The 26,634-nt window shown below is 40.4% G+C and overlaps 1 long non-coding RNA gene across 3 annotated transcripts; it reads right to left on the bottom strand.

The window, feature by feature from the left end:
- Positions 1-6,575: 6,575 nt before the first annotated feature.
- Positions 6,576-25,724, bottom strand: LOC146766029 (uncharacterized). 3 transcript variants are annotated; one of them, XR_014958695.1, is made up of 2 exons: positions 9,634-25,724; positions 6,576-8,659 (listed from the first exon to the last, which is right to left on the bottom strand). It is a non-coding gene; the product is annotated as an uncharacterized LOC146766029 (long non-coding RNA). The 3 variants fall into 3 exon arrangements; XR_014958697.1 differs by having other exon boundaries at positions 6,576-10,673; positions 15,764-25,724; XR_014958696.1 differs by having other exon boundaries at positions 15,764-25,724.
- Between the last annotated feature and the right edge of the window lie 910 nt (positions 25,725-26,634).

The raw sequence follows: 26,634 nt of genomic DNA, 5'->3' as shown, positions 1-26,634 counted from the left end.
CATGAACAAGCTTTCTTCACTGTGAAATTAAATGGGTTTCTATGTGAAATAAATCATTTATGTAACAGAAAGGAAAATAATTATTCCCTAACTAATCTAAATTAGAAGCCTGGAGGTATTGTCTGGAATTTTAAAAACAGCTCCTAACCTTCAAAAGCCAATCCAGTTGACCCTGATCTTGAAAACACCTCTTTGTCTTTGGTGATTGATTTTAAATAGACTGACAATGTCCCTCTTGCTCATGCAGAAGTAATTAGCATTTGTTTTCATGATAAGGTTAGAGCAGCACAACATCCCTTCTATCACTCCCCTATTGACACTGCTTTTTGAAAGATCAGAAGCAGCTGAATGCAGAAAAAGCCTCCAGAGAAGTGGCTACACTGACTTTCATTCCAGGGTCCACAGTCAAAGTGAATCAAATGTCTGAGATGTGCACAGTTCTCTGTGTCAAGCTGAGGGTGAATGTGGGAAGTTCTCCTCATATGCAGTTGGCCAAAATCCCTTCCTCTCTCCTTGGGGTGCTCTACATTGTTTTGACGTAGCACCCACAGTAAAAACAACAGCTGGTGATTCACACTGCAACATGAAAATAAGCCTCTGCTGAAGTGACACCTGCCCTACAGTCCCCAGCTGGCTGCCTTCCCACCTGCACGCCTGGGCGACATGTCCCCAGAGCTGGCCAGGAGGTCACCATCCAGAATTCCTGATGTGCTCCATCTAGACCATGACAATCTGGATCTTTTGTGCACACTTGGTGTGCCTTCCTGTTCATTCTCCCACTTTCTATCCATTGTTGTCAGCACAGATACCCCCTTACAGAGAAGGTACTAAAACAAAGACAACAGGACTTGCCAGTAAAATGGAGCATTTTTAGCTGAAGAGCTAGAGAGCAAAACACAGAAGATCAGTAGACTGCTAACTCTGTGCATTAAAGAGAGTCTTATGGATGTATTTTAACATTATCTCTCTTCCCTCCCCAAAATGGGAAATCCCATTAGCAACATAATTAGCCCTCCTTTAAGTAGCTAATTACACCTAACTCAGCCATAATATCTAATTACTGGTTTATTCACTCTAAGTGGTTTATAACATGAGAAATTACCGAGATGAAATTAGATCAAAGAGTAACATAAAAATATTTGCCTTTCAAACTGCCTTTGAAGGCAGAGGTAGAGCTGGAAGGGGGCTGAGGTGGTGGAAGAGAAACCCTAGCTTGAAGGTAAAGCTACATTTCCACGGTGGTCAGCATCTGTTCCCTTCAGAGCCTTTCTTTGTCTGCGTCCATGTGGGGAGGTGTGCTCTGCACTGCAAAGGAACCGTCCAGACCAAAGATGTGAGAGCAGCTTCATCATGTGCCAAGGGATGGATGTAATTACTCTCACTGCCTTTGGAAGATCATGGGAAGAAGCCTGAAGCAAAAAGCTGCAGGAGAATCATAGGGAGCTACACTAAGCCAACCCTGCAAATTCTAAGCGTCACTGTGGTGTTACTATAATAAAAATATATTACTTAAGATGTCTGTACAATGGGTGAGAAACAAGATTTACCTCATTATTTCACAGCAAAATAATGTGAGGTTTTTGATTATTATTTAAAATTTTCCCCTAGAAATTAAAAGTGCAGCAACTAACACCCCCAGTATGGGAACTGATGTTGAGATAAGGGTGGAAGTGATGTTATGCCAGGAGACGGGTGGGGTGGAAGGGCTTTACTAGACACTAGTATAAAAATCTAAGGAGCACTGAAATTATAGGAGAAAAAAGCATTCCCAAGAATGCTCCGCCTCCTTTCTCACATTCTTTTAATTTGCAGTCATAAACAGCAACAAGTTTTCCTTGTTATGCTCACCAAAGTTGCATAAAAGGCATGTCAATAGAGAGGAAGTATTTCAGAATGGGATGCAACATTCATTCACGTCCCTAAATTATGTGAGAATTCTGTGGTCCAATCAAGCTGACAACATCATAAAGGCAATAGCTTATGCAAGCAGTATCTCTTTTGCTCATGATTTAAAACAGGGAGACATTGAACAATAGTTTAAGAACATTTTGCCCATCTCAGTTCTGTCACAGCGTACAATATCCTTACCCTTCATCGCTCTGTCCTTTCAGAGATGCATCAGTACAAACAGAGTTTAGTGACTGGTAGGCAACAGGTGAGTTAACTTCATGCATGACAGAATCAAATTAGCAGAGACAAGTCATAAATTATGCAGATAGTTTGTCTTCCATTTCCTATAGACTGTACAGCTAATTATGGATTCTGCAATTACTGTGGCATATGCTAACCAAGCATCCCATCCCTCGCTAGCGTCATGCTCCATTACAGAAAGTTAAGGATGGTTTTTGGTTCTGAACCACATAAACTACTAGCTGAAAACTGGTGTGATTCAGGATCCCCTTCCACAGTCTCTTGCTTGCATTTGTTAAAAACAGACATCCTGCTTCCTGAGATAGACTAAACTTATTTGAAAGGCAGCCTCATCTTATGGCTAGTAATTGACATTGCCAATACGATTCAAATACAGTGATTGAAGAAAAATGTTTCTTCTTTGTGTGTTCATGGTTTCTGGGAACTCTGTACATTACTAGTACACAAACAATGAGAAGTACAAAACCCAGGAAGCTGATGGACAAGATGGACATTTTACTGGGAAGCTTCTGAATGCAGGACTGAAAGGGGCAAAGACAATATCAAAAACTAGATTTTTTTTTTCTCAGTTGTTTTCCAGGATAAAACTATTGAACTGATCCAAGTCGATTATATTTCAGCCTCTGAGAGAGGCTGAGGTGAAGAGATGGACATGTGTTTCTCATTTGACCTTCTCAACAAAGAAAAAGCTGAGTGTATTAAGCACCCATACAAAACATCACTTATTCTTTTTACAGTGCTTCCCATGTCTCTCATTTTTTGTGTGAAAGCAGATTAGCTACTCTCTCACACATTGTTATCTCTCCTGTGCTCTGACCTATTCTTTGATGCGACTTGTAATAAACATCTTGTTATACTCTAGCACAGACTTTTGGGGACAGGGGAAAGAAACCACACACCATTGCTGCCTAATGTCCAAAACAAGGTCAAAACATTCAAGACTTTTCATATTTTCATATTTCTGTCATATTTTATGGCTTTTCCTAGATGTGGCTAGTAAATCCTTCTTGGATCAATTATGACTATTACATTAATTTCTTATAATTAGGCATAAAGCCAAATCCACAAATATTTTGCCAAGCAATGTACACACCACTGTATTAGAGACACTAACACTTCAACACACTCTTTCTATTAAATTTTAACAGAAATATCTCATTACATATGCAAGCATCTTTTGTGTGTAAGAAAAATGGAACAAGAAATACCAAAATTTATACATATTTTTGCTTAATTGATTTCTCTTAGTTCTGCCTGCACAATTTTCCCACAGTTACATGGATAGATGCCATTTCCTTCATGTCACAGAACAAACAGGTTGCTTGTTGCCAAGCTTTATTTATTAGCTGAAAGACAGATATTTGATAATTCTCACTAGAGAAAGCAAATGGGACTTTTGAAGAAGCCTAAGGGAATTGAAGCCCATCATCCAGTGAATTTCAAATGGAGTTTGGCTTCTAATCCTTTAGTACTTTAAGAAAAAAAGAAAAGCTAAAGTGAACATTTCAATAAATGGATTAAGCACATTAAGAAAACTTGCCATCACTTGCATTGATGCAGTCAATGGCTGGTACAGAGTGCTGTGGTTGAACAAATGAATGCAAACAAAAGAGGAACTAATTTAAACAGAGCAGTTATGAGATTCTGCATTATTTAGGTTCTGCTCATTTTCAGTAAGGGATTTACTGAAATACAAAATAGTTTTTACTCATTGGGATTTCACGGGAGCATTTTCCTACTTCACATATCATGAAGGACAGTAACAGTCTCCTCTCTTTGTACATCATTTATCTCAAACAGATGAGTCACTAGACAACATAGAAGCAGCAACAACTCTGACATTAATGTCTCTGTTACCCCATGTATTAGTTGGCATTCTTCTAGGTGCTGGTATCCCCAGGAAAATGACAATGCGATGAGTTCCAGGCCCCTACAGTGCACACAGACCTCTGTTTGAAGAAAGCTCTGTCTATCACAAATTACTGATTGAATAGGCAAACCCTCACTGCTCTACACTCAATGAACATCCACATCCAAGCAAAGATGCAGTTCATGGTACTGCACAGTAAAGCCTCTTAGGAACCTGAGGAAGCCATTGCTTCTCTTTTTAGATCGTATATATGAGACCTTTAGGACAAGCAGCCAAGTTTTGCTGTGTTCATGCCAAATATCCCACAATGTAATTTGAACTGATATTTAAACCTCTAATCTTGGCTATAATGCAAGCAGCAACCCATTATGACCACTCCCACTACAAGAAACTTTCTTGGGTGTGATGCCAACAACCAGCTCTGCTTCCTGCAGTGCCATAGGGTTAGATATTTCTCTCTTTTCTTGCAGAAATCAGCACTATAAAGTTATTTAGACACTATAGCCAAAGACCATGTCCAAGTTAGATAGAGTTATACTCTATATGATCTTAAACAAATCACCTCATGCTCTCATACCTCTGTGCCTTAGTTTCCAAATATAATGTTGAGATAAAACCCATTCCAGTTGATAGGAACATGGTACAAATTTAACCTTTCCAAAATACAGTAAAAGCTTCTAATATACTGCTAGGTTTCTTTAGATATACAGTTTAATCAAAACCCTTGTCACGAGCACATCCCAGGATTCTGCAAGGTAATTTCATTCCACAAAATATTTCTTCAGTGCATGAAGGAAAGAAGCATAGCAGACATATGGACAGAGAATCACCAGAGAGGAAAAAATTTGCTATTGCAACATACAGCCCCATGTGAAGAGCAATCAGAAGCTTGGGGACCCTATTATGGGCTCCTCACTGACAGAAGAAGCTGTAAACTGTTCCAGGAACTTGTGAGGCAGCAGCAGCAGCCTGTTCATGATTCATTTAGGTGGCAGAAGGTAAGCAAAGTGGCTGATGGCCTGACCTTTCTTCACAGAAAGCTGACAGACATTGCCTCTTCACTTGAAACAATTCCCTGGAAAGGCAGAAGTGATGGTGCGTCTTTAACTAGATACTGCTTCTTATCAAGGAGCTGCACCTTTTACTCTAGTAATGACTTCAAAAACAAAGGACAAGTTACTCCAGTACTGAGAACAGAGAGCTCTTAAGATGGCTACATTCTCTCTTTCCCCCATTAATAGATGTGGAGTGCCTCTGTTCCTAAGAGGCAGGAATTTTATCTTACCCTTCTTGTGTTGCTAATAACTCCTTGCTTGACCCAAACCCTAAACTCCACCCTGCAATACCCTATAAAAACCCCATGACCTCGCCTTTGCCCTGTCTTTCGTCTCCATCCCGCCCCTCCTCCCCAGGGGCAATAAATGGATTCTCGAGCTTTCTGAAACAAAGCTCCAGCTCCTTTGTTCCATGCCTGGCACCAGCAGCTGCACCCTCCCTGGACACAATGAACCCACTTGCAATGCACTGCAGCAAGAACTCCTGCTTTCTCAAGGTATCCTCGTCACATGTTGACAGCCAAATGAGAACAGGAACACAACTCCTTCCTGTGTCAGACCTTATTTATCATACCTCTCATGTCAAACTGGTCTCCAAAACTCAGGTTTAAAAAGGTCATGAGGCTTTTTGGCCCCAGGCAGATCTAAGCTCTCATGGAAGAGCAAACACGTTTGGTAGCCCTCTGGATGCATAGGGGAATTTTCAAGTATGTTTTCAGGATGACACACCATTTGTCAAAGCCAGTTAGAATGTTACCAAAGACTGATCTTTTCACCGCATTTTGGAATACTTGTCTTGGTATTTGAACAAACTGTTGACAAAAAAATCCAGTTGGGATACTGAGTGATTCATTCCTGAAATTTGTTGTATATCTGTGACATGTGGTTCCTCAGATATTTTTATCCTACCAGTGCAGTGTCAAACCACTTCCAACCAGCAAATGCAAAAGGACTGCTCACAACTTCTGCTTCTAATGTGTTTGATATAAGAATGCAGAAGACAGCTGGTGCTCCTGGTACTTTTGCAGAAATTTGTACATGGCTGTTCCAATGAAATTTTGGATTTAGAACTGCTTTATGGTCAGGTAGGTATTTCACAGATGGGTTAAAACCAGATAGTTTGTACTGACCTCCTTCATTACCAGAGCATGCCCCTGTATTTCCTGTAGAGGGGGGCACTTCTGTATGGGAGGAAATCCACTGCTACACATCCATACACGTCAACAGGAGTGTCAGTAAAGTACAAAAGCCAAGCATTGGGAAATGCCAGAAACAATCCCAGTTGTCCAACCTGAGTTAAACCATCCTGTACAAATGCATTATGGCAGCACCATGAGGTGTGGGACTACAAACCAGTTATCCCCAGGACCACAGCCTCTTTCACACACAGCCTGGCAGCACCAGACAGTTTTACTGACAGGGAATCTTTGTTTTACTGCTGAGAATTTGGTCCTTCCTTCTGCATCATAGGTAAATCCTAGTTTGAAAACAAAATTCTCTTTCCTTGACAGCTTTTCAGTAGCACTTCTTACAGGATTTTTATGAGGTTCAATCTACAGTGCTGACAGGAGATAAGAGGTAGTGCTATTCCCATTTCACAGACAGGAAATGCCAGCACAGAGGAAATGATAAATAGAAGAAAATATGAGTCACTTAAGATACAGGGAGGGTTCAGTACATGATTATTCACACAAGACTAAATTATACACAAGGACTAGGACATCACATTTAAGTTCCTGCAATTCACAGAGGTGTGCTTCAAATGACTTCCCATTAAATGTTTCAAAACTGCAAGTTTCTGACAGAAAACTGTGTCTGGTTTCCCACAGGAGATGAAACATACAGTTGTGCCATCTGCCTATTCACCTGCTGTTAATATTCCTCAATTCTAAGCCTGTTGTCTGGCTTCAAACAAAATTGGTGAAGGAAAAAATCTTCTGAGTGCTTCTAGGTCTTCCAAAACCTGGCAGCTAACAGAGAGTAAGATCCAAACAACAGCCTCCATTGAGGGAAAGGAAATTGCACTTCTGCCCCATCCCTGTCCTGCCAGGCAGTGCCAGAACCCCTGCTCCACACACACAGCTCTCAACTGTCTGCTTTCTCAGGGATTTAGGGCACAAATACATGGAGTTAATATCCATGTTTCCCTTTGAGAAGTTGTGTTCTCATCTGGTGACATGAAATAGAGAAGCAAAACAGAGTAAAATCATCTCCAAAATATGCAGTAATGAGCCCTTACCATGCAATGAAAGAGGTACCATTTTCAGCAGCTTAGAGGCATTTACGGCATAATAAATGTACTTTTATAAAAATATAACTGTAAGTAGAGGAAGAATTGGCTGCTTTTAGCATAAAGCATTCCTAGACAGGGTGATCCAAGTGTTTGTGGCATAGAACATTAAAGAAAGACATATCCAAAAAATAAATGGTAATGGTGTAGCAGTAAATTCACACTCAGCTATACACAGCTTCACAGCTCTGCAGCAACTGCACAAAAGTGGAACATACAGAGGAGCCAAGAAGATGCCAGCCAAAAAAATCGGTCACTTACTGATAACTGCTCCTAAAATCATGCCCCAACTGCAATCCATTTGGCATTCCCCACCCTGGAGCTGCAAATGAAATGAGAAATTCCAGGCAGGTGTGTCTTACACTTCTGCCTTGTTCTCTCCCAACACCATACACCTGGGGTTAAAGGGACTGAGCCCAGCTCTTGGTTCAGCACGTGCCAAATTACTGTATGTGAGTGCACTGTGCCCAGAGGGACAGGAGCTCCCTGGGCCTGACCTTCTCATTTGGTGAAGCTGATCAATGTTATGCTTTTGATTACATTTGTGCAACAGTGAGCACAGAGGAGGAAAATCTGAGCAAGTGAAGGCAAAGAAAGCAGATGGAAAAATCTTGAATTGCAAAAAGCAAAGACACTTCAGGAGGATGGGTTTTGCTTTTCAACAGCTTCCTCAGGTGACACCTGCTTTCTGCTGTGCAGCTCTGCAAAATGCTGCTATGTCTGTGAATTCATCAGTGTGGCCTAAATCAAGAGAGGTGTCACTGTCAGATAAATCTAGCAAAATTTTAAAAATCAACTTTGTCCTTTCCTTCCTAAAGTATCATTCAGAAAAGGAATTAGCATAGCACTGAACTCTTCTGCAGTGAGTACTTCATAGACTTCAATTTTGACAGCTAAAAATATATTTCAGCAGCAGGTACCCATCTGGATAGTAGTCTGAAATAACATAAAAACTATTACAACACTTCTGAATATACTGATGCACTCATTATCTAATGTTCTGCTGCTTTATACCTCACCATAATAGTTGAGAAATAATGGAGAAAATCTTTGCCTATATTATGAACAATGAAGTACTGAGATCAAGAAAAATTCTCCATATATCCTGGACTCATAGATCAGATGGACTTAATAAAAACTGAAATTAGGTGGTTATCAATAATTTGAGGATGTGATCTTCTTAGTTCCATTTTCCAAGCTGTTCAGTTTGCTGACTCTTCCCTTCTCCCCTTCTGCTTCTCCTTCTCATTAGAAGGTTGAGGTTCTGGTAAAGCCCTTGAAGAATTTACTGCCCTGAAACAAAGGAATCCATGTCATAATCATCTTCTGAAAAAGTATTTCCTGCAGAAACAGTCACTTTTGAGTATTATGTGAAGCTAGGCATTTTAAGACATTAATTTAATTGCTAGTACCCATTTTAATTAGCAAGAGTTACATTCCTACCACAATGAGCAATTGCATAAAATAACATAGTGGAAAATTTCAAGAGGATATTTTCCACTTTGTTGAAAGTGCTGAAGATATATGGTGTCTTCAAGAGCTGCACACTTAACCCAGGGCTGTGACAACAAATTACAGCATAGTATCAACCCAAATGCCCCATCACAACACCCTGTTTATTTTCTGCACAGCAACTGAGTCCTCTGGGACAGAAACTCATCTGCAATGCCCTTAGGGCCACAGATTTAATCTCAAGTGCAATGTATAGGACTAAATTTACAGTAATACATCTATGACTTCTCTGTAGTTTTCCCATGTTAATGTTAGACTTAGCACAATGATAAAGGATTAAGAGCAAAAAAAAAAAAAAAAAAAGACAAAAGAGAAAGGTATAAGAAATTGTGGAGAGAATGAAAGCAATTAATCACTAGATATGTACAGTGTATAAGCAGTAGCAGCAGGTACTTTAAAACGAATAGCACAGAGCTGGATATTCATGAAAGGATGTTCCTGCTGTTCCATACATCAAAGCTTTTTAATGTTAAATTTTATGTCTCACACATGCATGACACAGTCTGATCTTCACCACTTTCCAGCTCTCTTCAGAAATCCTAAACGTGCATTTGAATAGCTTGCATAGGCCCTGGGAATATCCAGTCCTAGGCTCTAAGGGAGCTGATCCCTCCAGCCTGCTCTCAGACCTTTTTTCAAGGACTTTTTAAAGTTTTCTGGAGGTTGGAGGATAGGGACATGGCTACACAGGCCAGATGGGCAAACTGCAGAGAGTTAATTTTATTGTCCTTTGCCCATAGGCTGATGATACACACCAAAATTGGAAAATCTCTGTTCAAGTCAGTGGACCAACATTCAGAGAGCTGCCATCCAACTGCAATCCAATTTTTCATTCCTTCAGTAGTCAGCTGAATGGGCCTGAGGAGGATTTGACTCTTTCACTGCAGGAAGAATGCTATAATTACTTTGAAAGTAAAAAGAACTTGTCCTTTAGGTTACATAACCCATGTTCCTGCTGTCTCACATAACTATGGGGTACTAAATAATACATAATTGAATGAAAACTGCAAAACGGGGCTCAAAAATTTGCTGAAATAATTAATATCACCAGTCATTATATTGATTTATATAGTCAGTATTCCAGACAGAGCTAACCACTGTAGGTTATTATCCTTGAGAATCAATGTATTCAATTGCTGTGTGCAAACAAAGGGAAAAGTCAAAGAATATAATTTGTAACGCTTGCAGCTGAAAAAAAAGGAGATGTTGAATGCATTGTGTGTACTGCACAAGGAAAAGTCATGCTGAAAAATGAATGGAGAAAGAAAGAGAAGCAGACATGAAGGATTGCTTAGAACACAGCCCAAAGTATAATGTGAGACTGACAACTTGAATATATTGTTATTTGCACAGCCCTTTTATTTTGCCTCTCTGCTATTACTCACAGTCCAAAGGTAGAGCTTCTGCTGTGTATGACTGTGTAAATACATGTATATATACATGTACATATAGGAAATAACTTTATAAGAATGGATATTGGGTCAGCGGACTTCAAAGTATGAAGTGATACAACTTCTATCGGGATGTAACTTCATCATGGTAACAATATTGCCAGCTAAGAATAAAGTACCAATTTGCATTATTATCCACTGCAATGGAAACTGCTATTTTTTACCTGCAAATACAGGGCAGGCTTTAGCTTAAGTGGCAGGATGAATGCTAAACCAGAGCTAATGAATAATTCATAAATTTTACATGATGCAGCGGCTCACTGTGGGATTCATGTTTGAAGAATGACTTCTGCTGGTTAGATGCTGTTTAGATTCTGGACTAGTGACACCTTGGCGTGACCTGCCTGCAATGAGGTAATGATGAAAGGGTTGGTTTGTTGTCTGGAGGTTTTTTCACCATTAAAATTTTATTGAGTTTTCATTACACAGACGTATCTACAGAAGACTGAAAAAAGCATATACGCAAATTCAGCAAGCGTGTTCCAGTCCCTGAGTTGATTGCAGAGCCAACAACTGCCTGGAGTAAACCAAAGGCCCATTCCAACCACATCCTGTGCAAAATGCAGCACAGCAGGGTGAATACCACGCTTGGCATTAGGAAATCTGGGTCCATTCCCAGTTCTGCCAGCTGCCTAGGCCATGACTGAAACAGGGATGTGATTTCCCTCCATGGCCTTGAGTGGGGAAGAGGAAAGGAAGAGTTTCCTCACAGGGACAGGACAGGGCCTGAGCATTGGTGGTGCTACAACTAGACCATATACATGTCTGATGTCCTCTCCAATGCAGCTGAAACAAAGATACTTGGCATTTACTAAGGGCTCTTCAGCTGCATAGTTCCAGCATTATGAGAGTGTTTTATTCACAAATATAAAAGGAGCAGGAATCAGAGGGTTTAGGGAAGCTTAGTATAGTTGTTTTGGAGACAAAATCAGGTCATATACCTCAGAGAAAATACCCAAAATCATAGCTGATGTGGGCTGAAGGGTTGTACACTTCTTGATCCAAGTTAGTCCACTCTGAGCTGCTGTACTCAGTTTTAGTGACTCTCCTTCCATTCTGCTATTGAACACAATATGATTCTAAAGGTCTAAACAATATAACAGTTCATTTTTTTTTTTTAATGGACTGTATGTATCAATGGGATATAGCAAGAACAGTATACAGAACTCTGCTTGCCATGCAGGTGAAGGGCAGTTCAGTGTCCTGGCTCTAATTCCATACAGGCTCATGAACTCCCACTCTCCTTTTCCCCATGCCCAGAACAGCATATTTCCTTATCTTGCTTACACACCCACTGTTTAAGGGGTCAGTGTTGAAGTGACTGCTTTTCTCATTTGATGTGATTACACATAACAGAAGTAATTTCTTTCTAACCTCCTTGATGACCAAGAAAATGTAGATCATTCTTAGAGCTCCTGCATTTCTCTGATTCAAAAGAATTAGAAAAGAGATACACACAGCACAAAACTAATTTACACATACCTCACACCTCTGGGAATGCATTTATAACCCTCACTGGCTTTAATAAATTCTGCCTCCCTGTAGTTGTTACATGCCAAGAGAACTTGATAAAAGCCAAAGTGTCAAAAGGAAGACTAACAACTCACTGCCTGTGTCACTCCAACTGCTCCTAAAAATTACGATAAATGAAAATTGTTCTATTAAATTTAAAATTTATTTGCTACTCACTGATTTAGTAAAAACCTCTGCTCCTCCCACTTCTGTCCAAAAGCTCTGTATTGTAGGTTTGTGCATGACTACCACTCCCATTGCCAACTGACAGTAAAAAGGAGACTTTCAGAGGGAAAAGGAAGAATAATTTTCACATATTCCTTTTAAAAGGAACTGCTCCTCAACAACAGAAGTATTTTAAATTACATTATCAGGAGAGATGTTCTGCCTTTTCAGCAAAGGCTTTTTTCTTGCTCAAACATGAAGAAGCATTTAATTACAGGACATTACTAAAATAACATGTTAAGGATGAAATACAGTTCTATTCATCCAAAATCAAAAGAGGCCATGTCAGGCTAATAAGCTACTTCTTCCTAGTCTGGAACTTTTATCTGGTGTTTTAAAAATGTTAAGCTGAAATTTGACTGTACAAATTTATACATTGACGCATAATCATGGAAACATTCAATATACAAATGTTAATATTTGAAAACATATTTGATTCTGTCCTAAAATTTATATTTAATGGAAAAAAAATCAAAGAATGAAGTAAATAATTATAGGGACACATGTTTGTATGGGACCTACCCAAATAGCTAACAGAGTCTGCAGAGAGACACAGGATTCTCTAATGAACAATAAAACGATGCAATTTAATTTCCTGGTATTTTCTGTGCATTTCTTCGGTTGTTTTTTGTTTGTTTGGGGGAAGGGTGTCTGTTTTGGGAAGTTTTTGTTTGGTTGGCTGTTTTATTTAACTTTTGATGCAATCCGAAGAGCTGCATGCTCCAGGCATGGGGATGTCAGATCAAACCAATGCTTTTTTTGACCCCTTAAGCATCAATGATCAGCCAACAGTCAAGGCAAGTTAAATTAACCCTCTAAGTCAGCAGCTTTCTCCACCTCTGAAAAAGGTTTTGGACATTTCTAGGTGTCTAAGGTCTGGTGAAGAGGGCATAAACAGTCTACCTAGCCCAGAAATCAAACAGGCTGCTCAAAACTCCACCAAAGCAGAAAAACAATGGCAAGCTCTTAATACTTAACCTTGTGACACAGAAAAAGCCCTTCTTTAATGGCTTTCCTCCTCCTGAAGTAAAAGTAACCAACAAATTTTGGAAAGGCGAATGGCTTCTGCTTTAGGGTTTTATTTTTTTAACAGCTAAAAAGAAATCTAAGCGGCAAGCGATTGCATGGTACAGAGAAACCTCTGCTAGAAGTAATTTCTTTATGCTCAAGGCTACAGTGTTACCCTTCACACAAAACTGTGTCTGTTATTAAACCTGAAAAAACTTTCATGTAGGAAACAAAGAAAGGCTGGGGGAGGAACTCTAATGTTTAATTTTGGCTATGACTTTTGCTGTTCTTCTGAGATGGAAAACAAAATGTATGTGTAGTCTTCTTCTATTGAAGCTGACAAAACACTTTTCAGACCTTGGCTTTTGGCAAAGGCATCTGAGGGGAGCAATTTAGATGTAGCATGGAAAGTTATCAAAAAATGACAATAGGTTGAATAGTCTCCTTAAATGGTGGAGTTTAGTAAACAATTTTAGCCTCTTTGACGAAGGCCAAAATGAAGAAATACTGACTTCTTCAGTAAACAGTCCCATATAAAGTAGTACTAAATTACAGCAATGTTTCTGTAACAAAATGATTTAAAAGGAAAAAAAATCTGTACAGAGCTTCCAATATTTCAGGAAAAACAGCCAAGTTTTCCTCCCCTCAGTGCAGGGGATTAAAGTGATCATGCTAGAATAGCAATAGAAATAATCTTAGGATTTCTGTGTTAAGCAGAAGCAAAACTAAATATTTGTTTCTGATGGGAATTTTTTTTTTTTTTTAGTTACTGAGCAGATTCACAGTGAATTTTAAAAAGGAGCCATTGCATTGTGCTAAATACAGGCAAATTCTGAGAGGCACTTTAGAGACTCAAGCTTACAGATTAGTTTTCAAATTCCATATGCTTGTCTCTCTTCCCAAATATCTGAGTTCTGCCCTTCTTTACTTTGAAAAGATGGGTGAAAAGGTATTTTTTTAATTCAGCTTGAGTGCTGAGAAGCCATTTGTCAAAATGGTATAAATGAAATGTCAGCTTGCTGCCCAGCAGAACATATCTCCCCTGTGCTTGGCATAACATTTGATGCACTCTTTTGGTGTACTAAAAATTCCTTTGTATTGGTTAAACATGATAGAAATGTCACTTTTTTTCAAAATCAGCACAATACACTTGTTTTTCAAACTTCAAAACTAGAGAATAAATGTTATTATCCACTTTCAGCTAAACTGAAAAGTGATACTAAATGACTACACTTCCATTAAGGTAGAGGAAAATGGACTGTTATCAGCCTAGGAAAGAACAACTTGTCTGTGTTTCCCTACCTACACCAAAATGAAAAGAAATACAGTGAGTGGTATAGAGATTAATTTTGATAAATTTTCCTCATTACACCTCCCCTCTCTTCAACACAGTCAGAACAGCTGGGCCTAATCAAGGGTCTGAATGAAATAACATAGTCATCCTATCACATACAGACTTTACAAGCCTATAGTAAACTCAGTGTATTTTTTTCTTACTCATAGATATTAAAATTGGTTGTATTATTAAATGTGGTAAAAAAGCATACCATGTGCTATGGTTTTCTTCCCAGTGTTAGTGTAGAGTTAAAAAAAAAAGTTTAATTTTTTACTCATGCTGGGAAAAAAAAGGAAGGGATGGGTGCTTTTTTATTCCAATGCAAATTCATAATGCACTACAACAAACTTGCTTAAATATATTGAAAATCTGTATGCAGTCTGCTTATGTTTTTCTTCTTTCCCTCAGGTGCACAATAATCTGAAAAGAACTGTGCTGCAGTTGTCCTGTAACTTCAGAAACCTCTCTGAATTTTTGATGACGACTAATGACATGTGAACAAACAGCCGAGAATATCACTTGCTGCAATATACAGAAAGCTACTGCCCCAGCCCTCAAGTTTCATTTTGTCCTTTTTCTCAAGAACAGACACAGGATTCCCCTTTTCCATGATTATCCCCTTCCATTCATAATAATTCAGTGGGAATATTATCAACACCTGGTGCTTTATTGTTCCTGGGTGTTCTGGTCACCTCTTTGTTCTTCTATAAATGGCTCAGCTGTCCAGAAGATACCTTACTGGATAAAATACTACCTCCATCTTTCTGTAATTACATTATTTTAGCAAAGTCTTCCATTTTTGTCCTTTATCTGACTTATGCACTGTTCATGTCCTGGTCTCAAATGCTGATACCCCAGGAAAATGGTCTGAAGGTATCTTATAATGTTGCCACTTCTACTGCACAGAGCCCTTTTTGTGATGTACTATCTTCCTGTTGAATCATTTGTATTACCAGAGGACTTCAGGAAGGCACAAAATCATCACCACACATTGCTTTCTTATACTCCCCATCAGAAACTTTTTGTTTCGTTCATTTTATGTTTTTCTCCTACTCTTTTTTTTGACTCCAAGTGTTTTCCAGCTGATGTCAAATTGTTCCATAATGATCAAGTGCTTTCCCACCTGTACATTTGGTGTCCTCTACATTTCAGCCTGTTTTTTTCCCTCAGACCATTTGTCAAACATATCTGTCAAAAATACTTCTTGCCTACAATAAATATTGTTTGAAGTCATACTCCAAATGTGAAAAGAACAATCTATTTGCTCCCAGCTAGAACTGTTCCGTGGTTGATCAAAAATGAGGGGGTCATTGTGAGATAATAGTTTTGGGATAGATGATTGATGTCACTTACCGGAGCCTGTGCTTTGAGGCTAGGTAGACACACCAAAGACTAAGTGAACTTGAAAGCTGAATTCCCATCTCAGGCTTACAAATGAGCCATCTCAGCTGAGCTTGCAGCAGTTGTTTAATCAGCAAGGAGCAGCCTCTGTGAGATCCCAATGTTGTTCCTATTTGTCATTAAATGGGGGCCATCAGTCTCCATGACTCTCCCTACAACCTATTAAATTTCCTGTAAAGAAAACAAAAGCACTGATTAGTGAGACCTGTAGATGTTTGTCAGAGCTACAGGTGCCTTTCTTGACAGGAGACTGAATATAAAAACAAATCTCTGTAAAATAAAAAGCTTCTGTTAATCTTGAAAGGTGGGGGGAGGATTATGGATAATTGAAGGTGGGAGAACAAAATTGTTACATCTGAAACATAAACACATTGTCTCTGTGTCCATCAGAAAATTGATTTTTGATGCTCATTTTCCCTCACTTGATTTGTCTTGGGGCAAGTTCATATTTCTGAGATAACAAACTCCTTTTTACCTTGGCAAGCAGCTTGTAGAAACACAGTTCTGCTTCTTTAACCACAGTACAATCCCGAGTGGTTGGTATCATGCTTTTCCTCACTGCACGAGCTGTGAAGTACAGGGTTTGTTGCCAAATATGCATCCAAGATTCTGGTGAGGCCCTTCCTTCCTTCACCCCACATCCAGCTCTGCATCTTCTCCATCCTGTGCACATCCCCAGATCCTTCACCTCTCCTCCACTGCAGTATTTTCCTTCTCTTTTTAAAAACTCTGCTGACTTGTGATCACTTCCTCATTATTTAGGTTAAAATGTAGTTGTATTGCTACCTACACATGCAAATAATTCTTGTTTTAAACTAAGAAATGCATAGATTTAGCTTTTTAAAAACTCAGCTACAAAATGAAATGGTTTGATGCTTTGCATTTGGGTGCAATGCAGCTGGGAATAGTATTCCTTCCCTGTTTGCAAGTACATAGGAAAGTGTGTTTATTGATATTGATCAAATAAATACATTTTATTGCACTGTAGTTACAGATGGAGAGGCAGAGTGGAACCCTTTTAACAGAGACAAATATATTTGGAAGAAAAATAGCTTTAGGAGTGAAAACTAAAGAATATGGATTAGATAGCATGATAATGTTATTTGTAGAAAGCTCTGAACAGATCAGACTGGAACTTACTGAATAACTGAGGATGTTGTTTATAGTTAGCCCTTGGCTATTTGTCTAAAGTAAACTTGGAATTAGTTGTGGATTTATTTGGTAATCAGAGTAGTTCAAGCAATTTATCTAATCAAGCACACTGCAAGTCTTCATCCACCATCAGATTTTATTTCTTGCTTGGATCTTTCTGCCTTATGTGACTTGAATTAAAGTTTTCATAAAACCTCTAGATTTCTGTATAAGAATGGAGGTTCATCTCTGAGCAGGTCCACAGGCAGAAGAAGAGAGTTCATTGAAGCAGCAGCAGCACAGAATCTCGTGCAATGTACTTTGAACAGAAGCTGTAGCTGTAGATTCAAAACTTCATGAAGTTTAAGTGGGGATTAATTTGGCCACAAGTGTTGTACCTTCTCGGCCTTCTGCAGAGATCTGAAATCTTGCCAGAATTTATACCTTGAACAGGCTTGTTATAATAATTTAAATTAAGATTAGATAATGTTTTGTACTCTCAGATGGCACAGAGGGAAAAAGGAGGCTGATCTTGTACCAAAGAAATTAAACTAAAATGTCAGTTAAATTAGTTAACTGCATAGCTTGAGCCAGCGTGAGATGCTTCAGTGCACCTAAGACCTTAAGTTATGAGGTAAAAGCAGGCTCAAGGGTCAGCAGCCAGTTTGTCTGCAGCTCTTTGCTCTCAGCAGCAGGCAGGATATGGCACCATTTACATTGAATCAGTCTGTTTTCTGCCATGCGCATTCCCCTGTATTTATAATTCTTTTGCTTAGATTTACAGCCAGAAATGCTCATTAAAATAGCAGGTGATTATACAGATTTTCTTATTTTCCTCTTGCTCTGCTATCTGAATTTAGCAATGACCCTGGATTTAGCCGCAGTCCTGAAGGTGAATATATGCAGAATGTGGGCTGGCTGCTAAAGGTGTCCACAGATTTTTCTTGCTTCCTGGTAGCTGAAAGACAGGAGATTTGTTCAGGGTCAGAGAGCAGCGTGTCCCTCCAGGCACACAGCCCTGGGGCTGCAGCTCCTGCTCTGGGCTGCAGACAGACGTCGATGTTATCCTCGTTTCCTTGAGCTCCTGAAACCATGCAGGGAATGCACATGGCAGCACTGAAATAAAAGGTTAACTAGGAAATGTCCAGAGGTCCATGGCCCTGGCTGATGGCATCCCAAGGGTCCAGGGACCACACCTGTGGGTACCTGAGGTAACCCCTCTTAGAAGCGTGGCTGTGTTGCTCCTCACAGCAGGGCACAGGCAATAGTTCAGTTGAAGAGGCTTCAGTTCCTGCTCCACTCCATCTTAGTCCCAAACCTATTTCTGTGAGTAGCCTCAATTTTGATAGTGTTTGCAAACCTTCCTTTGTGACACCACACTGGTTCCTCACTTTGTTCTCAAGGAAGAGCCATTTGGAAGCTTCATTTTATGTGGAAATGGACCTTGCTGTCTTGAACACAACTGACATATTTTTTATCCATTTTTAACACCTTTTGAGTTGTCAGTCTGTAATGAATTGTGAATTCAAGTCAGTTCTGACTGAGGTGTTCTCCAGTTCCCGAGGTTTGCACGCTGCCTCACGACAATAGTTTTACATGTGCTGTTCAGCCTTTCTTTGGTCCCTCTCATCTGTTCCTGGGGGAATTGGTCTTATCATGTTTCCAGCCCTTCACTTTCATACACCTAAAGCATCACTCTTTTCTGTTCTGAAAACCCAGCACCTGGTTATGCTCACGCTGAGCAAAATGAAATAACAGAGGCAAGGGCACGCAAATTAGAGCCCTGAAGGATCTGCAGTGGTTGCTGCTTCCAGGAGCACGTAGCACTTCTGCAAGATGATGCTGTGATTACCTTGCCTTTGAAAGTGCTGCAGACTCTTTCAACAACTTCCATGGGCGTTTGCCTCAAACTGAATGACTCCGGTTTAATTTAAATGTAAATGAAAAGTACATCATTTAAAATGTTTAACAGACACAGGAGGATTTTGCACAGAGCAGAATTGTTCACGTGCTGCGTTCTGTTGTGGTTATTATTCACTTATGCCACATCTAAAATCTTTAATCAGCTCCAGATGATTTTCTCCCTCCCTCCCCCATCCATGTAGAGGGTCTTTGGGAAGACTTCCCAAGAGCTATGCCAGCTTGGCTTCTGCAAGGTGCTGCTGGTTTCCTAAATCCTGCTGCAAAGTGGCTTTCATGATTGCAGAGCAGAACTAATGCCTTCTGATACTTTCTTTGCAGTGAGCAGCAAAACCCAAGCAAATGGCAGGCGTTCGTTCCTGCAGTAATTCTGGGTCCTGGCAGGCTCTCCTCAGGAGTTCCTGGCCTCTTCTGACTGCAGTAAACTGTAGGTTTGAAAAGAAGGACAAAAGGGAGTCTAACTCCAAGCTTCCAGGCATTTTAGAGAGACTGTTCTGAGGTTTGGAGCTCACAATAACAAGCCTTGTCCATATCTTCAGAGCCTTCAGGATGTTCTGCTTTCTGCAGAGAAATTCTTAGGAGTTCACTATACTTGAACAGTCATTCCTGCTGGTAATTTAGATATTATTCCAGGCATTCCATTAGTTCCACTATGGATTTTGATCTACTTCGTGTCTGTATAGTCTCCAGACTGTTCTTTTGTAATTAGAAAACATTATTTTTCTTAAAAAGGCACAAAAATAGGATCAGGCCAATACTTCTGTTGCACACACCTGTAGTAGAGCAATGTTCCCTGTCCTGGGGCTGAGGGTATCCAGGTGTCTAAGCAGTAGCAGCACACCTGTTTAGACCTCCTGAAGCAGGGGCACTTCTTATATTATTTTATTTCCTATGAAACAGCAACAATACTAGTATTGCAAGAAAAGGTCTTAACTGTCTGAATTGCTGCAGGTTCTACTTACAGGATCTTACTACAGGCTTTTTAATTAATCTGTCCCCCAAAATTCCATTTTTTATCACCTTCAACCTTTGCCAGTCTGGAGTTTTCCTTATTACATATATCTGCTCAAAGTAATAAGTGTAGAAATTGCTTTTAATGCCATAACATTAAAAACAGATATACTGATCCCTGCTGAAAGTCGCATTATTTTTAATTGTCTGACTTGCAGGGGATCAATAGTCTGGGAACCTGTGAGTAGCATGGACAATTCATTCTTCACACTGTTCAAGAGCTGTGGAGTTAATCCTGTATGTGGCAAGTTTGTCAAATTAACAGATTCTTCAGTTTTGTTCTGGCTGCTGCTAGGGATAAATAAACAAAGATGGAAATCCACCCAACTCACCAGGAACTGGTTCCAGCTTTGGGCAGGTTGCAGCCGCAGAAGTGGGTGATGATGGCTTCTACAGGGAAAGCTGTAAACCAGATTTTGTGGGGCACAAGATTTCTTGGTGGAGCCCCCAGGTTTCTGTTTGTGCCAGCTCTGCTGAGTTCCTGCACAGAGGAGCTGAATTCTCATTAACAGGGTCTGGCTGGGAACTCATTACAAACAGGTGTGTGCTGAGCACGGGAACACAGCAGACCACTGTGCACCATGTGACAGCAGAAGTTCCCCAAGCAAGTGTACCCCCACACACTACGTGTTAGCAAAAGGTAGTGTTGAATTTACTCTGCAGAGCAACTGCGTGATAAATAATTTCAATCCTTTAGTTAGTCACTTAAAGAAGCCCCATAAATAATTACTGATTTACTGACAGCAATTTAGTTGGTCTAAGAACCCAAGATTAATAACACACTCTGCTTGTTCTCTAGTATAATAGCTTAGGTGCAATTTCTAAACATTATATATCTTTATCTCGGACTCTGATACCTGTCAGCTAATCCTGAGCAAAGGAGCTAAGAAAATGCAGCTAAAATGGAGATTTCTTTCATCTTAATAAATCTCTTTCCCTTACTGCCTTTTTTTTTGCCATAGTCAGGTTTCTAGTGAGGCAATCTTAATTTATTAGTTTAATCTGGGAAATTAGTTGCTGTGGGTTTTGGTTGAATAGATCAATGGACAATAAAAAACATTTTGACTTGAGTGAGATTTCTTTTCCTTTTCCAAGGATGCAAAGAGAATACTGAAATATTTTAGACCACTATTGTTTCAGAGACTAAAATTCAAATACTAAATAAATATTTCACTGAATTCTCTGGTAAAGGGAAGTCTGTTGTTCTCAAGCAATAGCTGTCTGCAAGTGTGTAAAGACATAACACATTAAAAGTTTAAAAAAGTAACAACTGTTATGTTAGAAGTACCCTCTCCCTCCAATATTATTATAAATCGTGTTTTAAAGAAGAAAAATGAAAGCATTTCTTAAAGTTTCTAGCTGATTTTGGAATCTAAGTCACATCATTGGTGACATGGGACTGAAGCCACATAGTTGTACCTTCAAAAATATTTGTTGAAAGTAATTGGACCATAGTCACTATTTGAACATTTTTCTAGGTCTCATTTGCATTTGAGGAGTTAAGGATGTTTTAATGTCTGTGCCACCATGATTTAGACTTTAAGACCTGTTCAGTGCTTTTTACTACTTGGCCTTCCAGCTGCCCAGTCACTTATGAAAGCAGGATTTAGGTGTTCAACTCCTTTAGACCTTGTGGTGATTAGTGCAATGGCAAGAGAAAAATTGGAGCTGGCTGCTTAAACACAGAGCTAAGCACTCAGCAGCGTTTTACAAAATGCTCCATAGGTTAGGCTTGAATTCAGGATAAGCAAAAACCACAAAAGTGCTCACAGTGTTTATTGAACGGGTCCAATTAGTGTACAGAGAAGTAACCAAATGCCTTTACCCTTGTGCAAATGAAGAACCAGCCTCTGCTCAGTGACCAGGCCAGAAGGGAAATGCTCTGCCTGTGATGCGTGGCAGCTCCTGTGCTCCTGAGCAGCCACTGCCACCCCTCCGTGTCTGCACTGAAGGCACGAGCCCTTCGTGCCCTGCTCTGGAGCTCTGAGCCCCTAGCAGCCCAGGCTGTCCTGTGCTCCCCTCCTGCAAGAGCCAAAGCCAGCGTGGCCACCAGCCCGTGGTGCTGATGGCCCTGGTGGCTCCTGCTTGCCGGGAGAGGGGCACTGAGCCAAACCAGCTGCTTGCTCTTTGCCTCGATAACAAATGGATTTTAGATTGTTCTTTTCATATTTGGATGTTTGCAGAGTTCTGCTTTTCCCCTGAAGGGTTCTGTGGGATTGGCAGGGCACCTTCAATTGGCTTTTTAAGTCTAGGTTGCATCTCGGTACACTTGTGTTGGCAGGGTAACAAGAGTATTTACTTCTTTTCCCATTTCTTTAGTTTCAAACAGAGATGAAAATCAGTGACTTGTTTAATGGGTTGAAAAATCTCCACTGCTACTCTGATACTGGACTGCTGTGTACCTTGTGTTGTTTTGTTTCAAGTTAGGGCATTTTCCCTGAAACATAATTTTCTTCATTGTGGAATGCAGTATGAGGTAGAGGTTGCATTTCAGAGACACATACCTGGTTACAAAGCATTAGTTTTTTCACCTTACTGTTTCCATTTTTCCTGGAAATGTCCCTTATGTATTCATTAGATAGACAATGGATCAGTGTGGCACAGGTTTGGAATAAGATTCACACCAGGAGATGTGAAAAGAAAATATTGAGATAGAGAGTGGAATTCTTTTCATATATGGGAGAGGAATACTCTGAAAATATAGTATCTGTTTTGATTTCCACAAATAGTTTTCTTCCTTTTACATTTCCATTCTGAAATTACATCTCAGTAGAAAAATCTTGTGTTTTTTTCTTTTTTGAAGTGAAATGGCATGTATAGTAAACTGCTGTCTTAAACAGTAATGACTTGCTCAGGACTCCTTGCTGGTAGCTAGTGAACCACAAAAATATCCCGAGATGAACAATTTAAACAAAAAGTAGCACATCATTTTCTTGAACTCGGCAGCAAACTTTGATTGAAGCGGGTCTGTATCTGTGTTTGCTCCCCAAGAACATTTGAGTGTTTCACCGAGACACAGAAAGTAGGCAGGAAAGCGTGGGCTGATTCATTCCAACATGTCTTTCTTTCTTTTGCCAGAAGCCAAATTTGATGCACATATTTCTAGTTCATCGTGAGTTCTATCAAGTGAGGAAACAGACCCAACAAGTGACTAAATATTTTCTAGCTGGCACTATGTATAACCTACTGCAATATTGTTTTTTTAAGTCTTCATTATTCTTGCTGTTAATTACAGTTACTTGACTCATACAACTAAAAATTACATGGGAATGGCAGACTGTGAGCATTTGTGACAAGATTTCAGCAGACAGTCTGAACAGCAGTAGTTACTCTGAAGGAGTTAATAAATGTTAGTGTCTCAGTCAGTTCCAGAATAAGACCTGACATAAAACCTACTAAAATGATTGGAAGTCTTCCAACAAATTTACTCCATTAGACTTCAAATTGGATGGTTTATCTACTAAAATGGGATGGTATTCAGTTGTTTGCACTGTTTGTAGCATACTATTAATTACAATATTTTTATCTTTGAATAATATAAATTATTATATTTATCCAAAATGTCTGTAGCCTTCCTGTGAGATAAATTTTTCAATCCTGAAACTTCCTGTCCTGTAAACAGTTACTACCAAATTTTGACAGCCTGATGGCAACTTGTGTTTTTCTGCTTCACCATCCTCTGTTTAGCTGGAAGATAAGTGAGACAAGAAAATTAAAAGTAATGAAGACGTGAGGCAGCCAAAACAGCTCAGATTTTCAGATCATACATTTTAAGGTTTACAGACATACTAATATATACCTGTGTGCATACAGAAATCTCTAAGGAGTGGCAGGCTTGCATCTGACTCAGAATTTGACTTATAGCTGGGAAACAGGAGTTCAGCTGAAATAGACAACGAAGGTTACATTAAATAAAAAAAAAAAATGTAGGGCCTAACTCAAAAAATCCAGCATCTTTTAGCAGAAGTCAAGTGTATTTCTCAGTTGTCTGACCAGCTTCTATCAAGTTCATTACTCTCTCTTGATTAAATCTTTTCTAATGATTTCTGCCTGAATGAGAAGCAGAGCAATGGTAGTCACCAATCACTCCTTAGACAGACTTGACAGCGATGTGTATGACTCATTTCTGTTCAGCTGGATCTAACTCTTTAATTCTTCTTAACAAGAAGCAAAAGGGTTCCATCAGCAACAAATATCCTAAGAGTGTAAATTCTGAGGGAAACTTCTGCTATGTGATAGCTGGCAGCAATTAGAAGATTGGAAAAATCGTTGCAAGTTTATCAGGAATACATGTAATAATGCTAAACATTTAAGTCCATTTATCTCACAGAATTTATTTATCCAGAGGAGAACAAAAGACAACTTTTGCCTCTTTGGTGTGTTTTATCTAATTGGAGTCTATAAAGAGTTTTTTTTATAGACTCACCTGAAAATGAGTCATGGGCACCTTTTGGCCTCAGTAGAGTGACTCACAGGAAAAGAACTCTTGTCATGAGCAGTAGGTACAAAAGCTTTTGTGATGCAATCAGAGTTACAGGCAAATTTTCATTTTATCCAGAGGATCCTGCTCCACTCTGTCCCTAGTACTGGCATGGTGCTCGTGCCTGTAGCTGACACTGCCCTTGCCCATCCCTGCAGGCTCAGGTGCCCCTGCTCCAGCCTGGGTTGTGGATTTTGGGGGGTTTGTCTGTCTCAGCACCACAGGGCTCGAAGGATTCATCCTTCTCCAGCAGCAGCCCTTGGGAGAGAGGGAAGGGAAACAGCTCCTCGAGTAAACCTGTGCTTACAGAAAAGGAAACGTGCTGACCTTCCCTCAGCTTGGCCTTTGCACAGGAGGGAGAAAATGATTCCCTTCTCCCCAGCCACCTTTCATTTCTTATTTTCCTCTTTTATCTACTTTTCCTCACGAGGCTGATCATAAATGTTGTCTTTTCTGACAGAGAACTGGGCTGGTCTGGGCAAGATAACAAACACATGCTCTTTTTGCCACTTTCCTTATATAGAATAGCTTTTCTTATTCTATTTGCTTTGCTGCCAGTTCTTATTTGGAATTTAGATCATAAAGCAGGACTGTCTTTCTCCAGGACTACTAAATAATATAATATCTGGTAGATTGTGAGCATTTAAAAAAAAAATTGTTCTGAATTTTATGATGTTTCAAAATAGATTTGGTAACTATTCATACCCTATAGAAAAGACAGAAACAAAAATACTTTATCTCCATTTCTGGCTGTTATGTTTACTTGTTTTAAAGTGTTGTCTTCCCCTTCTCTATTGAAAATTGGCTTTTTCTGATAGTACTGGTGTGGGTCAAGGTCTGATCTGAAGTTTACTGCTGTTAGTACCAGAACTTTTGCTGTCATCAAGAGTGTTGTTTGTATTTATAATAATAACGAATACTGTGTAAACACTGCACACGAAACTGCACAATACTTTTCACAGATTAGGGCAGGGTTCATTGCTCTGTCTTTAAATCTCCTGATACCTTCGATTGCTAAAGAGAAGTGCATGAATTTTTTACTGGGATGCATGAGGTGCCATCCAGCAGATCCATCAGGACACTCCTGTCGTGCTGCTGCTGTGGTGCTGGGCTCCTGGAGCCAAATTCCTGTTGGCTGAGGCCACAGAGGACAGCAGGACAGCAGGACAGAGGGACAGCAGGACACAGGGACAGCAGGACAGCAGGATACAGGGGCAGCGGGACACAGGGACACCAGGACAGCAGGGCAGCAGGACAGCAGAACACAGGGACAGCAGGACACAGGGACACAGGGGCAGCAGGAGAGCAGGACACAGGGACAGCAGGACAGAAGGACACAGGGACACAGGGACACAGGGACAGCAGGAGAGCAGGACACAGAGACAGCAGAACACAGGGACAGCAGGACACAGGGACACAGGGACAGCAGGACACAGGGACAGCAGGACAGAAGGACACAGGGACACAGGGACAGCAGGACAGCAGGACAGCAGGACAGAGGGACAGCAGGACACAGGGACAGCAGGACAGAAGGACACAGGGACACAGGGACACAGGGACAGCAGGACAGCAGGACACAGGGACAGCAGGACAGAAGGACACAGGGACAGCAGGACAGCAGGACAGAGGGACAGCAGGACAGCAGGGCAGCAGGACAGCAGGACACAGGGACACCAGGACAGAAGGACACCAGGACAGAAGGACACCAGGACACCGGGGTCCTGCAGCAGCTGAGCCCAGCCAGGGTAGGAGGTGCTGGCCTGGGCAGGTAAGAGCTGCTCTTGTGGGAGCTGTGTCAGAGGAGCCCTGACACAGCCCTCGGGAAGGGCCTCTTTACTTGCCTGGAATGCCAATGAAATTATTCACAAGAAAATCCATTTTAAGTGCTGCTTCCAGTTTGGGTTTCCATGGAGACTGCTGACCTTGTAGGAACAAGGCAGGCTCGGGAAGCAGCCCCTGTCTGGGAATGGGCTGTGGCTGGGATGGGAACACAGCAAATTACAGCTGTGCCTATCTGAGACAGGCTTTATCCAGATGTTATGAATTTCAGGAACAATTGCTTCCTTCTTCAGATAAATCCTTGATTTGCTGCACCCTTGCAGGTTGTGAGACAGCAAAGAAACTCAACTGGAGAGCAGTGGCAAGAAGCATTGCAGCAAAGCCTGCCTTGAGTCAAGGGTGGACAGCAGGGCCTGAACAGGGGCACATTCCCACAGTACTCTGCTGGCTCGGAGGGCTAAAGGGGGAAATAACCTTCATTATGGGAATCTGTTCCCCTGCC

This window comes from Lonchura striata, chromosome 15 (assembly GCF_050655825.1).
Source record: "Lonchura striata isolate lonStrDom1 chromosome 15, ASM5065582v1, whole genome shotgun sequence".
Lineage (NCBI taxonomy): Eukaryota > Metazoa > Chordata > Aves > Passeriformes > Estrildidae > Lonchura > Lonchura striata.
The sequence above is the reverse complement of the archived record's forward strand: the minus strand, read 5'-3'. Positions and strand labels throughout refer to the sequence as shown.